Genomic DNA, 23368 nt, shown 5'->3' with positions numbered 1-23368 from the left:
AATTCACTGGATGTTTTCAAGAGAGAGTTAGATTTAGCTCTGAGGGCTAAAGCAGGAACGGGGTACTGATTTTAGATGATCAGCCATGATCATATTGAATGGCGGTGCTGGCTCAAAGGGTCGAATGGCCTACTCCTGCACCTATTTTCTATGTTACTATCTGTGAGGCTGTCCACACTCAAACAGCCCAGATGAATAAAAAAGAATTGCAAGTCGCAGAAAATAACTACCACATCCCTGTAAGACAACAACGTGTTATCAGAGGAGCAGAGACTAAGAGAGAATAACAATAATACTGCGTGGTAGTTATTGTACACGTGAAAAGCTATTTTAAAATTTGTGGTTACGGTATATCTACCATTGGTCTTTACTCTTAATGTGTGACATTTAAAAGGTGTTAGTCCAAGGCTTACGACATATATACGTTGATTCAGCTGTGAAAATAAATATTCGTATAAAAGTTACTTTGGCAAACTATAGAAGCTTGTCTTTGTCATTGATCATTTTTTGGAAAATTGACCAGGACATGAATCATCAACAGAGAAAGTCAGTAATGACATTACTAATAAAAGATTCAAATCGCAATAGATAGACACAAAAAGCTGGCGTAACTCAATGGGGCAAACAGCATCTCTGATGCAAAGGGACCCGGAATGTCACCTATTCCTTTTCTCCAGAGACCCACTGAATTACTCCACGTTTTTGTGTCTATCTTCGGTTTAAACCAGCATCTGCAGTTCCTTCCCACACATTTAAATCCCAATGCCTGTCTCAGAGTCCAGCAGGGTGTAACATCGTAACTTTGAACTGAAAGTGACTTGGATGTGAATCTTCCCCAAACTAAAGGAATGCAAGCTTTATTCACAAAATGCTGGAGTAACTCAGCAGGTCAGGCAGCATCTCGGGAGAGAAGGAATGCAGGTTTTATACGTCTAACAACTCTGTGATTTGAGTTGGGGCGCTGGTGCAGCTGGTAGAGCTGCTGCCTCACAGCGCCAGAGACCCGGGATAGGCCCGGACCTCACCTGTGCTGTCTGTGGGGAGTTAGCATGTTTCTCCCTGTGACCACCTGGGTTCTCTCCGGATGCTCAGCTTTCCTCCCACATCCCAAAGTAGAGCAGGTTTGGAGGTTGACTGGCCTCTGTGAAAAGGAGATCGATGGTGGCGTGGACTCGGTGGGCTGAAGGGCCTGTTTCCATGCTGTACTTTTCAATGGTTCAATTAAGCACAGTTGCTGCTAGTCCTGGAGTTCTGGTACTGGCTAGTCAATGTTAGTGACCGGGTATGAATCATGCTCCAACCTTGGATGCTAGGATTCTTATTCTCAGTTCTTTCCCATTCTGTCTAACCTGACCTAGTCTAGTTTATTATTGCCACTGTACCGAGCTATTTTGTTGCGTACATTCCAGTCAGCGAACAGACCAAATATGACTACAATCAAGCCGTCCACAGTGTAAAGAGTTTACATTTGGTGCTAGATAAAGTCCAGTAAAGTCCTATTAAAGATAGTATAAAGTCTGATTGAAGATAGTTCAAGGTTAAAGACCTATCTAACTTCGCATCATAGTGTAAGAAAATAACTGCATATGCTGGTACAAATCGAAGGTATTTATTTCACAAAATGCTGGAGCAACTCAGCAGGTCAGGCAGCATCTCAGGAGAGAAGGAATGGGTGACGTTTCAGGTCGAGACCCTTCTTCACTCCCCTTCTTCAGAGTCCGAAGAAGGGTCTCGACCCAAAAAGTCACCCATTCCTTCTCTCCTGAGATGCTGCCTGACCTGCTGAGTTACTCCAGCATTTTGTGAAATAAATACCTTTAACTTGGCGTCATGTTCGGCATGGACCAAGTGCTCGGTTCCTGCGCTGTACAGGTTTAACTGTTCGAAGGTTGTTCAATCGGTCGGTCACGGTGGCGCAGCGGTAGAGTTGCTGCCTTACAGCGAATGCAGCGCTGGACACCCGGGTTCGATCCCGACTACGGGCGCTGACTGCAGAGAGTTTGTACGTTCTCCCCGTGACCTGCGTGGGTTTTGCTCCGAGACCTTCGGTTTCCTCCCACACTCCAAAGACGTGCGGGTTTGTAGGTTAATTGGCTTGGTAAATGTAAAAAATTGTAGAATGGTGTTAATGTGCGGGGATCGCTGGTCGGCGCGGACCCGGTGGGCCGAAGGGCCTGTGTCCGCGCTGTATCTCTAAACTAAACTAAATCACAAACTCTGTTTGGTTGAAATCACTGAGTCCAGAAACCAGGCATCTGAGGGAGTTGGCTACCAACAGATGACTTTCATCCAGATTGGATGTTGCAAAGTCAGGACCCTGGAGTCTGACATTAAAGATGATTTGCAGTCAATAGACCCATCCGTCACCCTCCCTTTTTCTCCTGAGATGCCGCCTGACCCACTGACTTACTCCACACTTTGCGTCTATCTTCCATATCTACGACAGAATTGATTGTCTTGTTCAACACTGTTCTTCAAGAGACTAGTTTGGTCAGGGAGAGACATACTTGAGGCCATTTACACTTTCTACTGATGTGGTAAGAGTGCAGGTGACTGATGTGAGGATTACACAACTTTACAACTTGCCGAAACCAATGAACCTTCGAACCTGCACGTCTTTGGAGTGTGGGAGGAAACTCAGAGCACCCGGAGGAAACCCACACGGTTTCAAGGAGAACGTACAAACTCCATGCGGACAGCATCCGTAGTCAGGATCGAAGTCGGGTCTCTGGCGTTCTAAGGCAGCCAGAGTGATATTTGACCTGTTGAGTGATTTGATTGTGTAAGAAAATAACAGCAGATGCTGGTACAAATCAAAAGTATTTATTCACAAAATGCTGGAGTAACTCAGCAGGTCAGGCAGCATCTCAGGAGAGAAGGAATGGGTGACGTTCTCGACCCGAAACATCACCCATTCCTTCTCTCCTGAGATGCTGCCTGACCTGCTGAGTTTTTTTTTAATATCAAAAAATACTTTATTCAAGTAATAAATATTTACAAAACATCTTCTTTACAACACCTCCATCAGACATTTCTGGAGGTTACACATTCAATGCAGATATTAATTTCCAATTTTACACAGAATCCCCCTGACCTGCTGAGTTACTCCAGCATTGAGTGATTTGATTGAGTAATCTGAGAGTAAATAATTATCCCAATTGAAGTTCCCTTTTGGCCTTGCTGGGGTTTGAACTCCTGACTCCATGCCTGGTGAGTTTCAGCAGCAGTGCCCTAACCACAACACCACCACCACCTCTCCTGAATTAAAGCTGCTCCAGGAAAGGGCTGATGGTCGGCAAATTCTAGACTCCTGTCGTCAGGCCTAGCAATGTTGCTGACACAGCCTCTTGCACATTTCTGACAGCTGATAAGAATGCATGGCTGAATTTCGTAAAGTACTTCATGTTATGAAATTTAAAAGCTCCCCGCCCACCTTGCGATATATGGGGTCAGGCTGATAAGATTGTTTGCTCCTTTTCATCATGTTATTGGTCGGCCCCGTTTCTGAGATTATTATCTAGTCGTCGCTGTCGACTTAGTCCTGTTAGTTTCAAGTCTCGTTATGTAAAACCATTTCACCTTTGCCCGTTCTGCACCACTGCACACACATCTTACTAAACATCTTACCCAGGAAGAACGCTGCTATATCTGCAAGCGAATCACTCCTAAATATGGTCATACCTATGACTTTATTTCATCATCAGTGGCGCGTCTAGTAGATCTGGGTTCAATCCTGACCTCCGGTGCTGTCTGTGTGGAGTTTGCCTGCCTATTCTACCTATGACACTGTAGGCTTCTAAGCTGCTAAAAGAATCAAAGATAGACACAAAAAGCTGGAGTAACTCAGCGGGACAGGCAGCATCTCTGGAGAGAAGGAATGGGTGACGTTTCGGGTCGAGACCCTTCTTCAGACGAGTCGAGGAAAAGGGAAACAAGAGATATAGACGGTGATGTAAAGAGATAAAGAACAATGAATGAAAGATGTGCAAAAAAGTATCGATGATAAAGGAAAGAGGCCTCACACTTCCTTGTTTGTTGGGTGAAAACGAGAAGCTGGTGCGACTTGGGTGGGGGAGGGATAGAGAGAGAGAGGGAATGCCGGGGTTACCTGAAGTTGGAGGAATCAATATTCATACCACTGGGCTGTAATCTGCCAGTAGTGGGAGAGTCTAGGATCAGAGGGCACAGCCTCAGAATAAAAGGACCTACCTTTGGAATGGAGATGAGCAGAAATGTTTTCGTCAGAGGGTGGTGAATCTGTGGAATTCATCACCACAGAAAGATGTTAAAGGTCGAGTCATTGGACATTTTTATAGTGGAGATTGATAAGTTCTTGATTATTGAGGGTGCCAAAGCAAAAGCAGAGGTAGATTCTTGATTAGTACAGGTGTCAGGGGTTATGGGGAGATTAGTACGGGTGTCAGGGGTTATGGGGAGATTAGTACGGGTGTCAGGGGTTATGGGGAGATTAGTAGGGGTGTCAGGGGTTATGGGGAGATTAGTACGGGTGTCAGGGGTTATGGGGAGATTAGTACGGGTGTCAGGGGTTATGGGGAGAAAGCAGGAGAATGAGGTTAGCGGGGGAGAGATAGATCTGCCATGATTGAATGGCGAAGTAGACCTGATGGGCTGAATGGCCTAATTCTGCTCCTATCTCTTACGAACGTCTGGAGATAGGCAGGAGAATGGGATTGAGAGGGACAGATAGATCAGCCGTGATTGCGTGGGAGAGCAGACTCAATTGGTTGAATGGTCAAATTCTGTTCTTGTCTCTAATGATGTTATGTTCTTTTCCACTCCAAAGATGATGAATTTGTCCTTTTCCCAGTTAGCACGTTTCGGATCGAGACCCTTGTTCAGACTGATGTCATAGGGGGAGGGGCAAAGAAAGGATATAGGTGGAGGCAGGAAGACATTGGGAGAACTGGGAAAGGGAAGGGGAGAGAGGGACAGAAGAACTATCTAAAGTTATCCTCCCCCTTCCCAGTTCTCTCATTCTCTCACTGTCTTCCTGTCTCCACTGTAATTATTTTTGTGCACAACCCGCAGGCATTGCCACTTTCATTTCACTGCACATCGAGTATGTGTATGTGACAAATAAATTTGACTTGACTTGAAAAAAAAAAGAAAAAAAAAGAAGGGTCCCCCCCTGACATCAGTCTGAAGAAGGGTCTCGACCCGAAACGTCACCCATTCCTTCTCTCCTGAGATGCTGCCTGACCAGCTGAGTTACGCCAGCATTTTGTGATACCTTCGATTTGTACCAGCATCTGCAGTTATTTTCCTACAAAAGCAGCAACTGCAGTTCCTTCCAGCCATTGTAATCTGGCGGGCTGACCTCTACCATGCGAAGGTCAGGCACCAGCTCTGGGACACCTCCTCGTGTCCACCCCTAGACCACAACCCCACAGACGAGCACCAGGCCATCATCTCCCAGATCGTTACCGATCTCATCTCCTCTGGCGACCTGTCCCCCTCAGCCTTCAACCTTATCGTTCCCCAGCCCCTCACAACCCACTTCCAGCTCCTTCCAAAAAAATCCACAAACAGGGCTGTCCTGGCAGACCCATTAGATAAGAATTGGGGCTTCATTCACTGAGGCGAACTACTGTAGGTTCAAGACCAAGTCAGAAACAGTGTAATGGCAGTTTCTATACCATCTCGAAATCCCACTTCGATAGCCATTACTTCTCGGGGATAAAATGTAGTTATAACTTACGCACACGTCGCACCCTGATATGACAAAACGAATCTACCAAACTTATTTTCTTCATTAATTGGTTTTATTAAAGTAGCACAAATCATAGATGGTTCTTACAAATATAGCTGGTGCGAGCGCAGGGTAAGAGCGCGTGGTAAAGAACTGTATGCTCATCATCCTCCGAGTCTAAACTGACCCACCACCTCTGTTGACACACTAGCCTCCTCCCACCTAGACACTCCCAATTACGCATTAAGTCACACCCACAAGCAGGCATAGCCATAACACAATGACAATAACTGAATTAAGCATAAATGGCTCCTACAAACAGCAATGGCTCCCACAAGGCCCAAGGTCTACTCACTCATCAAAAGAGTAGACACCATCACACAGGGAGCTCAGGAAATGTTCACTCTGCTCACAGACATTCTTCAGACAAAGAGTCTTGACCCAAAACGTTTAATTTACTTTAGTTTAGAGATACAGAGCAAAAACATGGCCTTGGGCCCACCGAGTCCATGCCAACCATCGATCCCCGGACACTAACACCATCCTACACACTAGGGACAGTTTGCAATTTTACCAACGCCGATTAACCTACAAACCTGCACATCTTTGGTGTGTGGGAAGAAACCGGAGCACCCGGGGAAAACCCACGCGGTCATGGGGAGAACGCACAAACTGCGTATCGACAGCAGCCGCACTCATGATCGAACCCGGTTCTCTGGAGCTGAAAGACAGCTACTCTACCGCTGCACCCATCCATGTTCTCCATGAATGCTGCCTATCCTGCTGAATTACTCCAGCACTTTGTGTCCTGCTACGGCTCTACGACTGGACAGCCGCCAATCGGCCCTTCACACTAGATCCACGTTATCCCACTTTCTCATCCACTCCTTACACAGTAGGGGCCAATTGTGGAGAAAACCCACGCGGTCACAGGGAGTAACGTCCTGAGTGCAAACTCGACGCAGACAGCACCCGGGGGTCAGGATCGAACACGGGTCACTGGCGCTGTGAGGCACAAGCTCTAACATCTGTATTGGTGTGCCAACTCAAATCACAGGGCAGTTAGATGCTTAAAACTTGCATTCCTTTAGTTTGGGGAAGATTCACATCAAAGTCACTTTCAGCTCAAAATGCCTGCAGATAATTTGAGCGCTGGTCAATTCTGTAAGAAAAGCTTCTATCAAATATCTAAAGGTTGTTCTGCCTGTTCCGCAGAGTATTTAGTAGTTTCTATCGAAAGCTGACTCTGCCGGCTGATTGGTGTCGGTGGAAGTCAAGGAGGCTTGTTGGGATGAGGGGGTTTGAGGTGGGGGTTTCCACACTTCGCTGAGTCAGGGACATTTATCGCACTGTTTGGTTTTGAAATGAGGTGAAACCAATGCTTGCTGTGTTGATGCTGAAAGTAGCATCAAACTGAGATGGATGTGTGAATTGTTCCACCCATCCTGTCCGATCGTACCCACAGCCTCCCCGGCCCTCCCCACCAGCAGAGAAAGAGACGGTGAGCTAGTTAATGAGTATGGAGCTCATTTTATCAGGGTCCGTTAATTCTGTATCATCACCCAGCATGTGTGGCACGGTGGCACAGCGGTAGAGTTGCTGCCTCACAGCGCCAGAGACCCGGGTTCCATCCTGACTACGGGTGCTGTCTGCATGGAGTTTGTACGTTCCTCCCGACCTGCGTGGGTTTTCTCCAGGTGCTCTGGTTTTGACCCACTCTCCAAAGACGTGCAGGTTAGTAGGCCAATTGGCTTGGTAAAATTGTAACTTGTCCACGAGTGTGTGTGTGGGATAGTGTTTGTGCGTGAGGATCGCTGGTCGGCGTGGACTCGGTGGGCCGAAAGGCCTGTTTCTGCGCTGCCTCTCAAAACTAAAGCAAACTAAACTTGCCAAAAACAAACATCCTGGGCGACGGCAGAATGATAATAGACAATAGACAATAAACAATAGACAATAGGTGCAGGAGGAGGACATTCGGCCCTTCGAGCCAGCACCGCCATTCACTGTGATCATGGCTGATCATCCACAATCAGTACCCCGTTCCTGCCTTCTCCCCATATCCGTTGACTCCGCTTTCTTTAAGAGCTCTATCTAGCTCTCTCTTGAATGCATCCAGAGAATTGGCCTCCTCTGCCTTCTGAGGCAGAGAATTCCACAGATTCACAACTCTCTGAGTGAAAATATTTTTCCTCATCTCCGTTCAAAATGGCCTAACCCTTATTCTGAAACTGTGGCCCCTGGTTCTGGACTCCCCAAACATCGGGAACATGTTTCCTGCCTCTAGCGTGTCCAATCCTTTAATAATGATGTGCTGCCATCTTGGTTTTCCAGGTCCTACATGTGATCAGCAGCTTGCCCGTGCATGCCTCCTGGTGGCTGGCTTGCAATGGTGCAATATTAAAGGCATCAGAGGATAGAAAGAGGCCAATTGCTCCCCAAAGGTGGAGCCTTTAGAAATACACTGCCGATACAGGCCTTTCGGCCCACCGAGTCCGCGCCGACCGGCGATCCCCGAACACTAACACCATCCTACACATTCGGGACAATTTACAATTTTAACAAAGCTAAATAACCTGCAAACCTGTGCGTCCTTGGAGTGTGGAAGGAAAGCAGAGATCCCGGAGAAAACCCATGCAGGTCACGGGGAGAACGTACAAATACCGTGCAGACTGCGCCCATTGTCAGGATCGAACCCGGGTCTCTGTCGCTGCAAGGCAGTAGCTCTACCGCTGCGCCACCATGCCGCCCAGCATAAGCAGCACAAAAGTCAAACATAAAATACAGCACCAGTCTCGTGACCACCACCAGTTGGCCTCTGGCCTATGTATGTCGGTTTTTCAAGCGTTTTGCCTCTTCCTGTATTGCCCTGGCAAGGGATACTCCCACTGAAAAGAAAAACTAACTGGTGGCATCTTGGTTAAATTACTGGCCTAGAAATACAGATGTCGGACTCAATTAATGCAATGGCACGAGTTCAAATTCTCAGTGTGACAGCCGTTACATTTACATTGAGTTAATTAAATAAACCAGGACCAATCCATTCACTGCTGCTTTCCCTCAGTCAATGGGGGATGAATAAATCAATTAAACTATTTCAGGTGCTCCAGGACTGAATGCATTTTGATTAAGTGTATGGTATTTCAGAATGGAAAAAATGCACAGCTAAGTCTGTGCAAAGCTTAGTTATTCTAATTTGAGGGGTTTTAGAGTCATGGAGACATGCAGCATGGAAACAGGACCTTTTGGCCCAACTTGTCCACAACATCCAAGATGCACCATCTAAGCTAGTCCCATTTGCCTGCTTTTGCACCATATGCCTCCAATCCTTTCCTATCCATATGTCTTTTTAATGCCACAAAGTGCTGGAGTAACTCCAAAGTCGTACAGGTTGATCGGTCAATTGTCTTGGTGTAAATGTAAAATGTCAGTGTGTGGAGGGTAGTGTTAATGTGCGGGTCAGCATGGACTTGGTGGGCCGAAGGGCCTGTTTCCCTGTTGTATCTCAAAACTAAATAAAACCAAACTCAGGGGGTCAGGCAGCATCTCTGGAGAACACGGACAGGTGACACTTCGGGTCAAGACCCTTCTTGAATCCTGCACTAGATTGCTCCAGAATGCTTAACAACGGGACATTTCTGAGCTTTCGTTGTCCATTTGGTGATGTTTACAGGTGGATATTTATGAAAATTGTATGTTATTTTAATCTCTCAACTGTCTTAATGCTGGTCTTTCTTGTTTATTAAGCTGCCTCCTCATCTGTGCACTAGGGGAGTTTGGGTGGGCTGAGGGGGGAGGAGGTATGTGGGCATTGGAAATTTGGTTACTTAGTTTAGTTTAGAGATACAGTGCGAAAACTGGCCCTTCAGCCCACTGAGTCTGCACCGACCAGCGATCCCCGCACACTAACACTATCCTACACACACTATGGAAAATTTACATTTATACCAAGCCAATTAACCTACAAACCTATTCATCTTTGGAGTGTGGGAGGAGAAAACCCACACAGGTAACGGGGCGAAACGTCACCTATTCATTCCTTCCCTCCAGAGGTGCTGCCTGCCCCGTTGAGATACTCCAGCATTTTGTGTCTATTTTCAGGTACCTGCACAGTACCCAGGTACAAATGTACTGTTTGTGAGACCTTTCTTCATGAACTTTAAAGAACGTGAAAGAACGTTTGTGAAGAAAGATCTCGACCCAAAACGTCACCTATCCATGTTCTCCAGAAGATGCTGCCTGTTGGGTCAAGAAGCTTCTTTAGATGCAGGGTCTGCAAAAGGGTCCCGACCTGAAACGTCACCCATCCTTTTTCTCCAGAGATACTGCCTGACCAATTGAGTTACTCAAACACTTTGTGTCTACGCTCAGTACAAACAAGCATCTGCAGTTCCTTTCTACACATGTTGTCTGCTCCAGTGCAAAACCTCATCAAGGTATGCCTATTTTTCAGACGTTCTCCTCTCTCCAGAGTCTGAAGAAAGGTCCCGTCCCGAAAAGTCACCAATCCTCTTTCTCCAGAGATGCTGCCTGATCCGCTGAGTTACTCCAGCACCTCAAGTCTATCGGTTGTGTAACTCCATCAGTTTTGTTTAGTTTAGACATACAGTGGGGAAACAGGCCCTTTGGCCCACCAAGTCCACGCCAACCAGTGATCCCAGCACACCAACACTGCCCTACACACACTGGGGACAATTTACAATTATACCAAGCCAATTAGCCTACAAACCTGTACATCGTTGAAATGTGGGAGGAAACCGGAGCTCCCGGAGAAAACCCACACGGTCATAGGGAGAGCGTGCAAACTCCGTACAGACAGCACTCACAATCAGGATCGAACCCAGGTCTCTGGCGCTGCAGATGGTACAAAGCTGGGTGGTAGTGTGAGCTGTGAGTAAGATGCCATGAGGTTGCAGGGTGACTTGGACAGGTTGTGTGAGTGGGCGGATGCATGGCAGATGCAGTTTAATGTGGATAAGTGTGAGGTTATCCACTTTGGTGGTAAGAATAAGAAGGCAGATTATTATCTGAATGGTGTCAAGTTAGGAAAAGGGGACGTACAACGAGATCTGGGTGTCCTAGTGCATCAGTCACTGAAAGGAAGCATGCAGGTACAGCAGGCAGTGAAGAAAGCCAATGGAATGTTGGGGGAGTTCAGAACCAGGGGTCTGGTTCATAACAAGAGTATAGGAGCAGAGGTCCTTCTGCAGTTGTACAGGGCCCTCGTGAGACCGCACCTGGAGTACTGTGTGCAGTTTTGGTCTCCAAATTTGAGGAAGGATATTCTTGCTATTGAGGGCGTGCAGCGTAGGTTTACTAGGTTAATTCCCGGAATGGTGGGACTGTCATATGTTGAAAGATTGGAGCGACTAGGCTTATACACACTGGAATTTAGAAGGATGAGAGGGGATCTTATTGAAACATATAAGATTATTAAGGGGTTGGACACGTTAGAAGCAGCAAACATGTTCCCAATGTTGGGGGAGTCCAGAACCAGGGGCCACAGTTTAAGAATAAGGGGTAGGCAGGCCAGTCAGAGAGTTGTAAATCTGTGGAATGATCACGTTGAATGGTGGTGCTGGCTCGAAGGGCCGAATGGCCGCCTCCTGCACCTATTGTCTATTGTCTATTGTCTAATATCCCCTTTCATCCTTCTAAATTCCAGTGTATACAAGCCTAGTCGCTCCAGTCTTTCAACATATGACAGTCCCAGCATTCCGGGAATTAACCTAGTAAACCTACGCTGCACGCCCTCAATAGCAAGAATATCCTTCCTCTATTCCACCGCTGCCCCACCCGTGTCACTTTGCATCTTTTTCTGTAAAGCCGCATCTGCAGTTCCCTGATTCTACATGGTTAATTAATCTACTTTCATCAGGCATCTTTAGAGTTTTGGGAAATGAGGGCAGTCAGGTGTTCCATATGGAACAGGCAGCTCTGCAGCCGAGCAGCAAGGAGGAATGTGACACTTGTTTGTGATAATGATCCTATTGAAATGATTCCCATTAGCACCCCATCTGACACTGCCTGCATCTCCTCGCTCACAGGTACTGCTGTAATAGCAGTCACACCCAAAGACGTGAGAACTCGGCACCAGCTGCGACGAAGTTTGTGTTAAATCATCAGGAAGTATAATAACATGTGCTGAATGGGCACACGGAGGCAGAGGGATTAAATACACGGGCTCCTTCGTAGGCCCCAGTATCTACACAGAGCCCAACACGCAGGCACGAGTGCTTGCCTGCCAGGGAACCAGAAGCAAAATCATCATCATTGCAAGAAACTGCACTAACAGATTCCTGAATCTTTGGGACTCCATTTTGCTAGTCAGCAACTTCGGTTCACAAGCAGAAACAAGAAACTGCAGGCAGAATGTGAAGGATAGAACTGCAAATGCGGGTTTAATTCGAAGATAGACACAATTAGATGGAGTAACTCGGCAGGTCGGACAGCATCCCTGGAGAAAAGGAACAGGCGACGTTTCGGGTCGAGACCACCCTCTTTCAGACTGCAGATGCTGGTTTGTGCGTAAGGACACCTGGAGCTGGAGTAACCCAGCGGGTCAAGCAGCATCTCTGGAGAACATGCATAGGTGACTTTTCAGGTGGAGACTTGAGTCCGGAGAAGGATCTTGACCCAAAACGTCACCTGTCCATGTTCTCCGGAGATGCTGCCTGACCTGCTGAATTATTCCAGCACTTTGTGTTTTACTGAGACGGTGCATTGTAGGCCAACTGAGAAGGGCCTCGACCCGAAACGTCACCCATTCCTTCTCTCCTGAGATGCTGCCTGACCCACTGAGTTACTCCAGCATTTTGTGCTAGGTATCCATGTGATATGCAGGTCAGGCAGGATCTCTGGGCAGCAATGATCTCTGACTGCAATGATTACACAACGGTATGGTACTTTATTTGTCACATGTACCGAGCGAGGTACAGCGAAATTCATTTTTCTGTACAGTTCAGTACAAGTATCATTATACATAGGTTGGCACAAAACGCTGGAGTAACTCAGCGGGACAGGCAGCATCTCTGGAGAGGAGGAATGGGTGACGTTTCGGGTCGAGACCCTTCATCAGACCCTTCATCAGACCCTATCATTATACATAAGCACTTAGATACATACTAGGTAAGCATCTCAGATACAGTGCAAGTGTACAGCAGTGGTACACACACAGTATATAGGGTCGCCAGTATGGCGCCATTTCCAAGTCCCGGTTGTTGTAAGTGCAGGTGTACAATATGTACAAATCCAGATCGATAAATGTACCCCCTGGTTAGGCAAAATTTACCCCAGGTTGGGAACCTTTCCCCCAGACACTGGGGCCAATTTACAAAGGCCTATTAACGTACAAACCTGCACGTTTGTGAGGAAACCAGAGCACCTATTAGACCATAAGATCGTAAAGGTATAGAAGCAGAATTTGACCATTTGGCCCATCGAGTCTGCTCAGCTATTTGATCATGACTGATCTATTTTTCCCTCTCAACCCCATTCTCCTGCCTTCTCCCCATAACCTTTGATCCCCTTACCAATCAACAACTTATCAATCTCTGCTTTAAAATCTGACCGTGAAGGCCCGTTGCCCTGGCGACGTTGCAGGGTCGGCCTGGCCAAGCGTAGCCGCGGTGTCCTCCACCGCTGTAGGCCGCGTGCGGTCCACGTGCTCGGCCTCTTGGAGCAGCGCCCGGTCCAGCCGAGCCCCAGGCCGCGATGGGGTCATTGTGCTTTGCCTTTGTTTTTCGTGAATCATCTCGGTCACTGGCAGATACAGTCCGTCTGTCTTCAAAACAAATTCATGGAGATGAACTCCATGTTCCTCTACCTTTGGTCACAGGTAGGAAATGTGTGCTGTGAAGTGAGCTGGATGTTCATGATGACATTTCTAAGGCCAAGGCTTCAAGTGCCCAAGGCCACCATGTTGAAAACAGAAGAGATAAGTCAAAAATGGGTGCAGATTTCTTTGAGCTAATTTGGTTAATTGTTTTAAATTTAAAAGCCCACAACAAGGAAATAGGCCCTTTGGCCCACCATGTCGATGCCATTCACACTAGCTCTATGTTATCCCACTTTCTCATCCACTCCCTCGACCAAGGGTTCCCAACCTTTTTCGTCCCATTTACCCCTTTGCAACTTTTCGAAAGTAAGTTTACCCCCACCTTGTTTTGTTCAGTAATTTGAGTTTACACTTCTACCATGATAAAGCAACCGACAATTTAAAAATACTGTTTTTAACATTATTATTTTAAGTTCAAATGACAATAATAAGAGCACATAACAATGTTGTTTCACTTATTTATGAACAACTAATGATGAGCAGATACCGGTGTACCAGAACCAAATACAGTCAGTCAATATGTACAAATCCAGATCAACAAATTTACCCAGGTTTGGAACCTTTGCCCTAGACACTGGGGCCTATTTACAATGGCCTATTAACGTACAAACCTGCACGTTTGTGAGGAAACCAGAGCACGTATTAGACCATAAGATCGTAAAGATATAGAAGCAGAATTTGACCATTTGGCCCATCGAGTCTGCTCTGCTATTTGATCAAGACTGATCTAGTTTTCCCTCTCAACCCCATTCTCCTGCCATCTTGGACTGTGGGTGACGAAATCTCGTCCAAAAGACCTGTTTATTGGATGACAAATAAAGGTAATTCTGAATTCTGATTCTGATCTCCCCGTAACCTTTGATTCCCATACCAATCAAGAACTTATCAATCTCCGCTTTAAAATCACCTGGAGGAAACCACGTGGTCACAGGGAGAAGGTGCAAATTCGACGCAGAGCTCAGGGGTTAAGGGGAGAAGGCAGGAGAATGGGGATAGGAGGGAGAGATAGATCAGCCATGATTGAATGGCCGAATGGCCTAATTCTGCTCCTATCACTTCTGAACTTATGACCTGAGGTCAGGATGGAACCCGGGACTCTGAAGCATTGGCTCTACTAGCTGTGCTACTGTGCAGATGTTTTAGCACTGGCATTACTCTATCTGTATGTGGTGTGTTCTCCAGATGTGATATTTAACTACTCCCTCTGCACTGGGTAAATGTAAAAGGTTCGAAGGAAACTACTTCAGAGGAGAAGGGCGTCCATTTACGTTGTAAACGTCACAACCAACATCACATAAAACAAGGATAGACACACACAGTGATGGAGTAATTCAGTGGGTCGGGCAGCAAAAGGTAGGACTGCATTTAGAGTATCGTGCTCAGTTCTGGGCACCATGTTTTAGGAAAGATGTTTCTCGAGCTTGAAAGGATTCAGAGAAGATTGGGAGAATCGAGGACCAGAGGACATAGGTTCAAGGCAAAGGGGAAAAGATTTAATAGGAATCTGAGGGGTAACATTTTCACACAAAGGGTGGAGAGTGTATGGACCCAGCTGCCAGAGGAGGTAGTTGAGGCTGGGACAATCCCAAAGTTTCAGAAACAGTTAGACAGGTACATGGACAGGACAGGTTTGCAGGGATATGGACCAAACACAGGCAGGTGGGACTAGTGTAGCTCGGACATTGTTGGCCGGTGGGCGCAAGTGCGGCACGGTGGCGCAGCAGTAGAGTTGCTGCTTTACAGCGAATGCAGCGCCGGAGACTCAGGTTCGATCCTGACTACGGGTGCTGCACTGTAAGGAGTTTGTACGTTCTCCCCGTGACCTGCGTGGGTTTTCTCCGAGATCTACGGTTTCCTCCCACACTCCAAAGATGTACAGGTATGTAGGTTAATTGGCTGGGTAAAATGTAAAAATTGTCCCTAATGTGTGTAGGATAGTGTTAATGTGCGGGGATCGCTGGGCGGCACGGACTTGGTGGGCCGAAAAGGCCTGTTTCCGGCTGTATATATATGATATGATAAATTGTAACAGTTTTAAAACAGAATAAAGTGCAAGTAGATCTGTCCCGGATCACTGTGCGTTGTGACCATCCGGCTCAGCAGGACCGGTTCATAGTCAACGGCCAGTTTCCACACTGTATCACTCTATGACTCCATGATAGGTGGCATTTCGGGACGGGACCCTTCTTCAAATTGTCACAATTTCTTCTTCACAACAATTGCAAAGAACAGTCAGGAATTGCAAATCATATCAACCGTCAAAAGAAAAACTCCTTGGACTTTCCTTGTTCGGACTTTGCTGGATCCACCTTGCACTAAACGTTATTCGCTTTTCATGTATCTGTACACTGTAAGTGGCTCGATTGTAATCATGTATTGTCTTTCCGCTGACTGGACAGCATGCAACAAAAGCTTTTCACCGTACATCGGTGGACGTGACAATAAACCTCTTTCCGTCTTGATGCACAATTTGAAGAGAAGGAGACCGATAAAAAGTTTTTGTTCCTTCGCTTGTTGCCCTGAGTCAGAATGGTGTCACAAATCTGACAGAACGTGTGTCACTATGATGTGTGAACTCTACTGAGGAGCCCCTAGCATCTGCAACTCATAGGACTCTTACTGAGAATGAAGCAGAGTGTCGGAGGGCATAGTCCTGTCTGAGTCAACGTCTGATGAGACACCAGCTCGCAGCACAGACAATCTGATCCTGGGACACTGGAAAGTAGACAGAGAGTCAGACCTGAGATTTTCTATCCAAAGAGTAAAAGGCAATGCATCGGGTTTCTCCGCAATGAAGACGAACTGACTTGTAAAACGGCAACAAAATATGCCCATTGTGCAATTGTGGTTGTGCAAAAGAATTCATCCTATAAGGGATAGATCGGGTAGATGCACAGAGTCTCTTGCCCAGAGTAGGTGAATTGAGGGCATTGGTTTAAGGTGAAGGGGAAAAGATTTAATAGGAATCTGAGGGATACCTTTTTCACACAAAGATTAGTGAGCGTATGGAACAAGCTGCCAGAGACAATAGACAATAGGTGTAGAAGGACCTCTTTGCTCCTATATTCAACTCCTCTTGTTATGAAGGCCAACATTCCATTGGCTTTCTTCACTGCCTGCTGTACCTGCATGCTTCCTTTCAGTGACTGATTCACTAGGACACCCAGATCTCATTGTACGTCCCCTTTTCCTAACTTGACACCATTCAGATAATACTCTGCCTTCCTATTCTTACCACCAAAGTGGATAACCTCACACTTATCCACATTAAACTGCATCTGCCATGCATCCGCCCACTCACACAACCTGTCCAAGGTTGTTGAGGCAGGGACTATCCCAAAGTTTAAGAAACAGTTAGACAGGTACATGGATAGGACAGGTTTGGAGGGATATGGACCAACACATGCAGGTGGGACTAGTGAAGCTGGGGCATTGGCCGGTGTGGGCAATTTGGGCTGAAGGACCTGTTCCCTCATTGTTTCACTCGAAGAGTCTATGACTAATTTCACTGTGTAGTGCATTCGTGGCAGTAAAGAACCAATGAACCCTTGATATACAGAGATACAGCGTGGAAACAGGTCCTTCGGCCCATGGAGTCCATTGACTGCGTAAATGCCAATTTCAAGAACAAATTGAAATTTGTTAAGGATAGCAGAGTCAGGTGGTATGGGGAGAAGGCAGGAACGGGGTACTGATTGAGAATGATCAGCCATGATCACATTGAATGGTGGTGCTGGCTCGAAGGGCCGAATGGCTTACTCCTGCACCTATTATGTATTGTCTATTGAAAAGAAAATCATTTAAGACTTTTGGGCTATTTGGACCATTCCTCTCCTTAATCATTTTTACAATGTACATTTAATACCTATTTATACTTAGTACCTAATTATACTTTGCCTTTTGGTGCTTAAACACCACTTTGAACCTACCTGTACAACAACCCTGGAATATTCCTTAAATGGCAGCAGAAATCAACACGAGCCCCGAATACAACTTGTAAAAATGTACAAATCTGGTGTTGATTATTTTGCCAGAGGAAACCAATTATTAAAGACATATATTTTATAATTATTCTCCTTAGATTATATTATTATTTTCTCTTTGAGAATAAAAATCTATATCAGCAAAACAAGAATTGATGAAGTAATGGAAATAATGGAAGTTTTAATCCAAGCTGATTTTCAGATCTTCATGTCTATTGTTATTGGACTTTGTTCCACGTGCGATTGAGTATTTTAAAATAAGCTTTATCTCGGCTTGTTTCGTTTGATAATACTGAGCCTCGTTGTGTTCGCCTCCGCTGTCACGCTGTGAAAACGGAGAGGATGAGACGGAGTTTCTTCCCACAGGCCATCAGGACTGTTAAGCCATGATCATATTGAATGGAATATTAAGCATTTGATCAGCCATGATCATATTGAATGGCGGTGCAGGCTCGAAGGGCCGAATGGCCTACTCCTGCACCTATTTTCTATGTTTCTATGTTTTCTATGTTAACTATTATAACTCCAGGGACTAAATTTTGTCTTTTCTGTATTAACTTTAATTTATATGCTGTAACTGTAATTCTTTTTTTTGCACAATCCGCAGGCATTGCAACTTTCATTTCACTGCACATCGTGTTTGTGTATGTGACAAATAAACTTGACTTGATCTGTATATAAAGTATGTAGATTGCAGAAAAATACAGCACAAGGACACGCCCTTCAGATTAGTTTAGTTTAGAGATACAGCGTGGAAACAGGCCCTTCGGCCCAGGGAGTCCGTGGTGACCAGCACTAAAGCTATCCTACACACCAGGGACAATTTACAATTCTTACTAAGGCCATTTAACCAACTAAGCTGTATGTCTTTGGAATGTGGGAGGAAAGCAGAGCACCCGGAGAAAATTGGCTTTAGTAAGAATTCTAAATTGTCCCTCGTATGTGGGATAGCGCGGGTGTATGGGGATTGCTGTTCGCCACTCGGACACACAGGGAGAACGTACAAATTCTATATAGATAGCACCCGATCAAAACATCCTGGTAGAGTCAGCAATATTTTTTAAATATCAAAAAATACTTTATTCAAGTAATAAATATTTACAAAACATCTTCTTTTCAACAACTCCATCCGACATTTCCGGATTCAATGCAGATATTAATTTCGAAATTTACACAGAATCCCTTATTTGGAGGGGCGTCTCCACCACACCCTGCACCCCATGTCCAGCAGCGGAAGGACCCCAGACTGTGGTCCTCCCCCGCAGGGCCTTGGCGTTGGCTGCACCGAGCTTCAGTGCGTCCTTCAGCACGTACTCCTGCAGTCTGCAGCGGGCCCAGTCAGCAACATTTCTTGACGGACATCTGGCTCCGCTGGGAGGTCAACAAAGCCCGGGCAGACCAAAGAGCGTCTTTCACCGAGTTGATGACCTTCCAGCAGCGCTCGATGTCAGTCTCTGAATGCGTCCCTGGGAACTGCTGCACCACTGTAAACATATAAAATATACAAGTAAAGCACAGGAACATGCCCTTCACCTACAATGTCTGCACAGAACACAATGCCAGGAAAAAAGTAATCTCATCTGCCTACATATGATCCACACCCTTCCTTTCCCGGTATATTCATGCGTCTATCGTTGCAATCTGAGTTCTCTCCCACAAAGGACAGTAAGGGATGAAATTTAGAAGATGGAAATTAATAGATTTTTGTTGGGCACCAAGAATATCAGCCATAAAAGCCAGACACAGCTCGGGTGTAATTGAATTGAATGGTGGGACATGACTCATGGAACTAAATAGTCACCTTCCTGCTTCTACAAATCCTTTTCCAAAGAAATTCTCAAGGTTTGGAGAACCAATTTTTGTAAGAGGCTCCTGATTAACAATGATGCCTTTCATTGTAAATGTCTCCAGTGGTAGTCATTGCCATCCATATTGACTGAAGAATACATTTAGCATGGCACGCTGTTACAATGATTGGCCAAGGCTCATTGTGAATTCCAGAGGAGGCCCCATTTATTACATCCCATCACAGAAAGGCTGAGAACTTGGCTCGAGAACCAAGGTTTCAGTTTTATATTCATAACATTATGTTGTCAATTAGCAAGTGAGATATTGTATGGTCAACCTTACATCCAACTTCTTCTCGTCGGAACAGAAGTTGCTTTAATAAGAGCGATACGATGCATCTTAAAAGAAAATGAATGCAGTCGGTCAGAGGAAATGGAAACTAGAAACTGTAGGCGTAGGTTATCTGAAGATGTTAATGATGTCATTAATGAGACCAGACTCACAAGGTCTGCACTAACTGCACAAGCCCTTGGAAGGAGAAATTGAAATAACATCTGCTTCAGGCGGTATTAGCCACAAGGGAAGTTTGGACTAACTTGGATGGTTTTCGTTGGAGCTCCAGAGGTTGAAGGGAGACCTGGTGGAAGTCCACAAAATGATGGGAAGTATAGATAGGGTAGACAGTCAGAACCTTTTCCCCCAATGTCAAAGACTAGAGGGCATTAGGCAACGTTTATAGACCATGCACGGTGTGAGTTTGTTACACAGAGGGTGGTGGGTGCCTGGAGCTCGCTGCCAGGGGTGGTGGTGGAGACAAATACGATAGTGGTGTTTAAGAGGCTTTTAGATGGGCACATGGATGTGCAGGGAATGAAGGGACATGGATCACGGGCAGGCAGAGGAGATTAAATTATCTTGTTATCATGTTCAGCACTGATGTTGTGTTTTCAAGGGTCTGTTCCTGTGCTGTACAGTTCTATGTTCTCTATTCTAACATCTAAGTTCTAAGTTCTTAGTTCTTAGTTCTAACTTCTATATTCTTACTTCTATAATCTGTAATTGCCACATCTTGTTTAAGCTCCAGGGTGCTGATACGTTTTCCAGGTCACACTTCACTGTGATTTCATTTAGTAACAATGGGAGGAAGCATTGCCAAATGGTTGCTGGTTAGGCAAGAAAGGTTTCAGTCATTTCTCTGATTGTTTAATGCTGAAGAGTGCGTGGAATGTTATAAATTATGAGCGGATTCTTCAGCTCCCTCAGCGCTATGTTTCTCACTTATCAACGAGTTAGCACCGAGTAAAAAGTAATAATATAAGTGAAAGTGCAATCTTACCGACTGGAACTCAACAGCACACATCCATTCAGGAATGAATGGATCTGATTTGTGTTCTTCAATCAATATCCAAAAATAATGGAGAAGATTGCTAGGAGTCAATAGAAGCCGCTCAGTAAAAGTGATAGAACGTGTTGTATCTACACTGGAATTGTCCATTGCCAACAGTCTTAACAACAACAGGTCACTTGGCTTAGATAACATTGTTGGAACAATAATCAGAAAGCTAACGTAAGACAAATAATGACACTAAGGGCAATTGTCAAAAACAAAGTTATGACTAATGTTAGGAAAATGCACAACACGTGGCCTATTTGCCAGTTTTGCATGATATCAGGTACTTAATCCAATTGCCAATCCAAAGTGAATTAGCTGCCTCCTTGAGTGAACTTAGTTTATTTGGCAAAGGCCAGTTGATTGAACAAGGGACAATCTGGCCTGTATGGTGCTTTTCTTCGGCTGCTCTCTGTATTTAGCAGTGGTGAGACCACATCAGCTATTAAAGTACCTTTCGGTCTCATGCTGGTCACAGCCATGTTGTTACTTTACTTCAACGGAAGACTTAGATGTCAATATAAGAGGCACAGGCATAAACAGTCGCATCATGTGTGGTCAAAGTACTATCATATCATATCATATCATATATCATATCATATCATATCATATCATATCATATCATAAATATACAGCCGGAAACAGGCCTTTTCGGCCCACCAAGTCCGTGCCGCCCAGCGATCCCCGTACATTAACACTATCCTACACCCACTAGGGACAATTTTCACATTTACCCAGCCAATTAACCTACATACCTGTACGTCTTTGGAGTGTGGGAGGAAACCGAAGATCTCGGAGAAAACCCACGCAGGTCACGGGGAGAACGTACAAACTCCGTACAGTGCAGCACCCGTAGTCAGGATCGAACCTGAGTCTCCGGCGCTGCATTCGCTGTAAAGCAGCAACTCTACCGCTGCGCTACCGTGCCGCCCATCTATCACCAGATAGGTACTCTCTATCACCAGACCCTATCTCCTCATGTTGTAGTCAAATCTTGCATCACGTCCATCAGAGTCATAGAGTCATAGAGTGATACAGTGTGGAAACAGGCCCTTCGACCCAACATGCCCACACCGGCCAATAATGTCCCAGCTACCCTGGTCCCACTTGCCTGCGCTTGGTCCATAACTCTCCAAACCTGTCCTATCCATGTACCTGTCCAACTGTTTCTTAAACGACGGGATAGTCCCAGCCTCAGCTACCTACTCTGGCAGCTCGTTCCATGCACCCACCACCCTCCATGTGAAAAGGTTACCCCTCGGATTCCTATTAAATCTTTTCCCCTTCACCTTGAACCTATGTCCTCTGGGCCTCGATTCCCCTACTCTGGGTAAAAGACCCCGATCTATTCCTCTTATGATTTTGTACACCTCTATGAGATCTCCCCTCATCCTCCTACGCTCCATGGAATAGAGACCCAGCCTACTCAACCTCTCCCTGTAGCTCACACCCTCTCTCAACATTCTATTCTCTCAAACGAGTGACGCCAATCCGCTTCTCAGCAGAAGATTAAGGTGCAATCAGCGGAGGTACAAAATGGACAGTAAAAAAAAGTCGCTGGCAGAATGCGAGATGCAAAGCGAATGGTAAAATTCCCCAGGGGGCGCGGAAACCCTAGCAGCAACATTTGGTGGCTGAGCGGAAGATGAGAATTGCTAAGGCAGCCAACTGTTCAAATTTAAAGCCTCTCATACTCTTGCATATATTACAGGAAACAACAGTTGGCTGCACGCATGGTGCCGACTCCAATGTAATCTCAGAAACCTAGCCATCACATCAAACCATCCTCGTGCTCAACCATCACTTGATATCGACTGCAGGCCTTCCACCTTGCTACCAGCCAAACATCTTGCCTTCTTTCCTGGGTACCAATCTTACTTCTTATTATCTTGCACTATTCCATCACATTGCTTCATCATAATCCTTGCCATCTCCTCCCGTGGCCAGGAGATAGGTCGGTGAAGAAGGCTACAACAATGTAGCCTTCATCAGTCAAGGAATTGAGTATAATAAATCTTAAAGATAGACGCAAAATGTTGGAGTAACTCAGCGGGACAGGCAGCATCTCTGCAGAGAAGGAATGGGTGACGTTTCGGGTCGAAACCCTTCTTCAGACTGATATATCTCTCGTCTTTCCTTATACCTAACCAGTCTGGAGAAGGGTCTCGACCCGAAACGTCACCCATTCCTTCTCTCCAGAGATGCTGCCTGTCCCGCTGAGTTACTCCAGCATTTTGTGTCCATCTCGGTTTAAACCAGCATCTGCAGATCCTTCCTACACATAATAAATCTTAATCAGCGAGCTGAAGGATGGCTAATGGAGTTTATTTCAGATGAGCGTTGCATTTTAGGAAGTCAAACCAGGACCGGAACTTTGCAGTGGACAGTAAGACCCTGGGAAGTGTTGTAGAGCAGAGGGATAGTACGTAGTTCCCTGATAGTGGTGTCACTTTGTGGTGACGAGGAAGGCTTTTGGCACGCTAGCAGTCATCAGTCAAGGAATTGAATATAGAAGTTAGGACATTATTTTGAGATCTTATCTGTCTGAAGAAGGGTCCCAATCCCAACGGCACCTATCTATGTTCTCTGGAGATGCTGCCTGACCCATTGAGTTACTCCAGCACTTTGTGTCCTTTTGTGTGTGCATTAACTAGCACATGTGG

This window comes from Rhinoraja longicauda, chromosome 29 (assembly GCF_053455715.1).
Source record: "Rhinoraja longicauda isolate Sanriku21f chromosome 29, sRhiLon1.1, whole genome shotgun sequence".
NCBI classification, from domain to species: domain Eukaryota; kingdom Metazoa; phylum Chordata; class Chondrichthyes; order Rajiformes; family Arhynchobatidae; genus Rhinoraja; species Rhinoraja longicauda.
Note: the sequence above shows the minus strand (reverse complement) of the source record.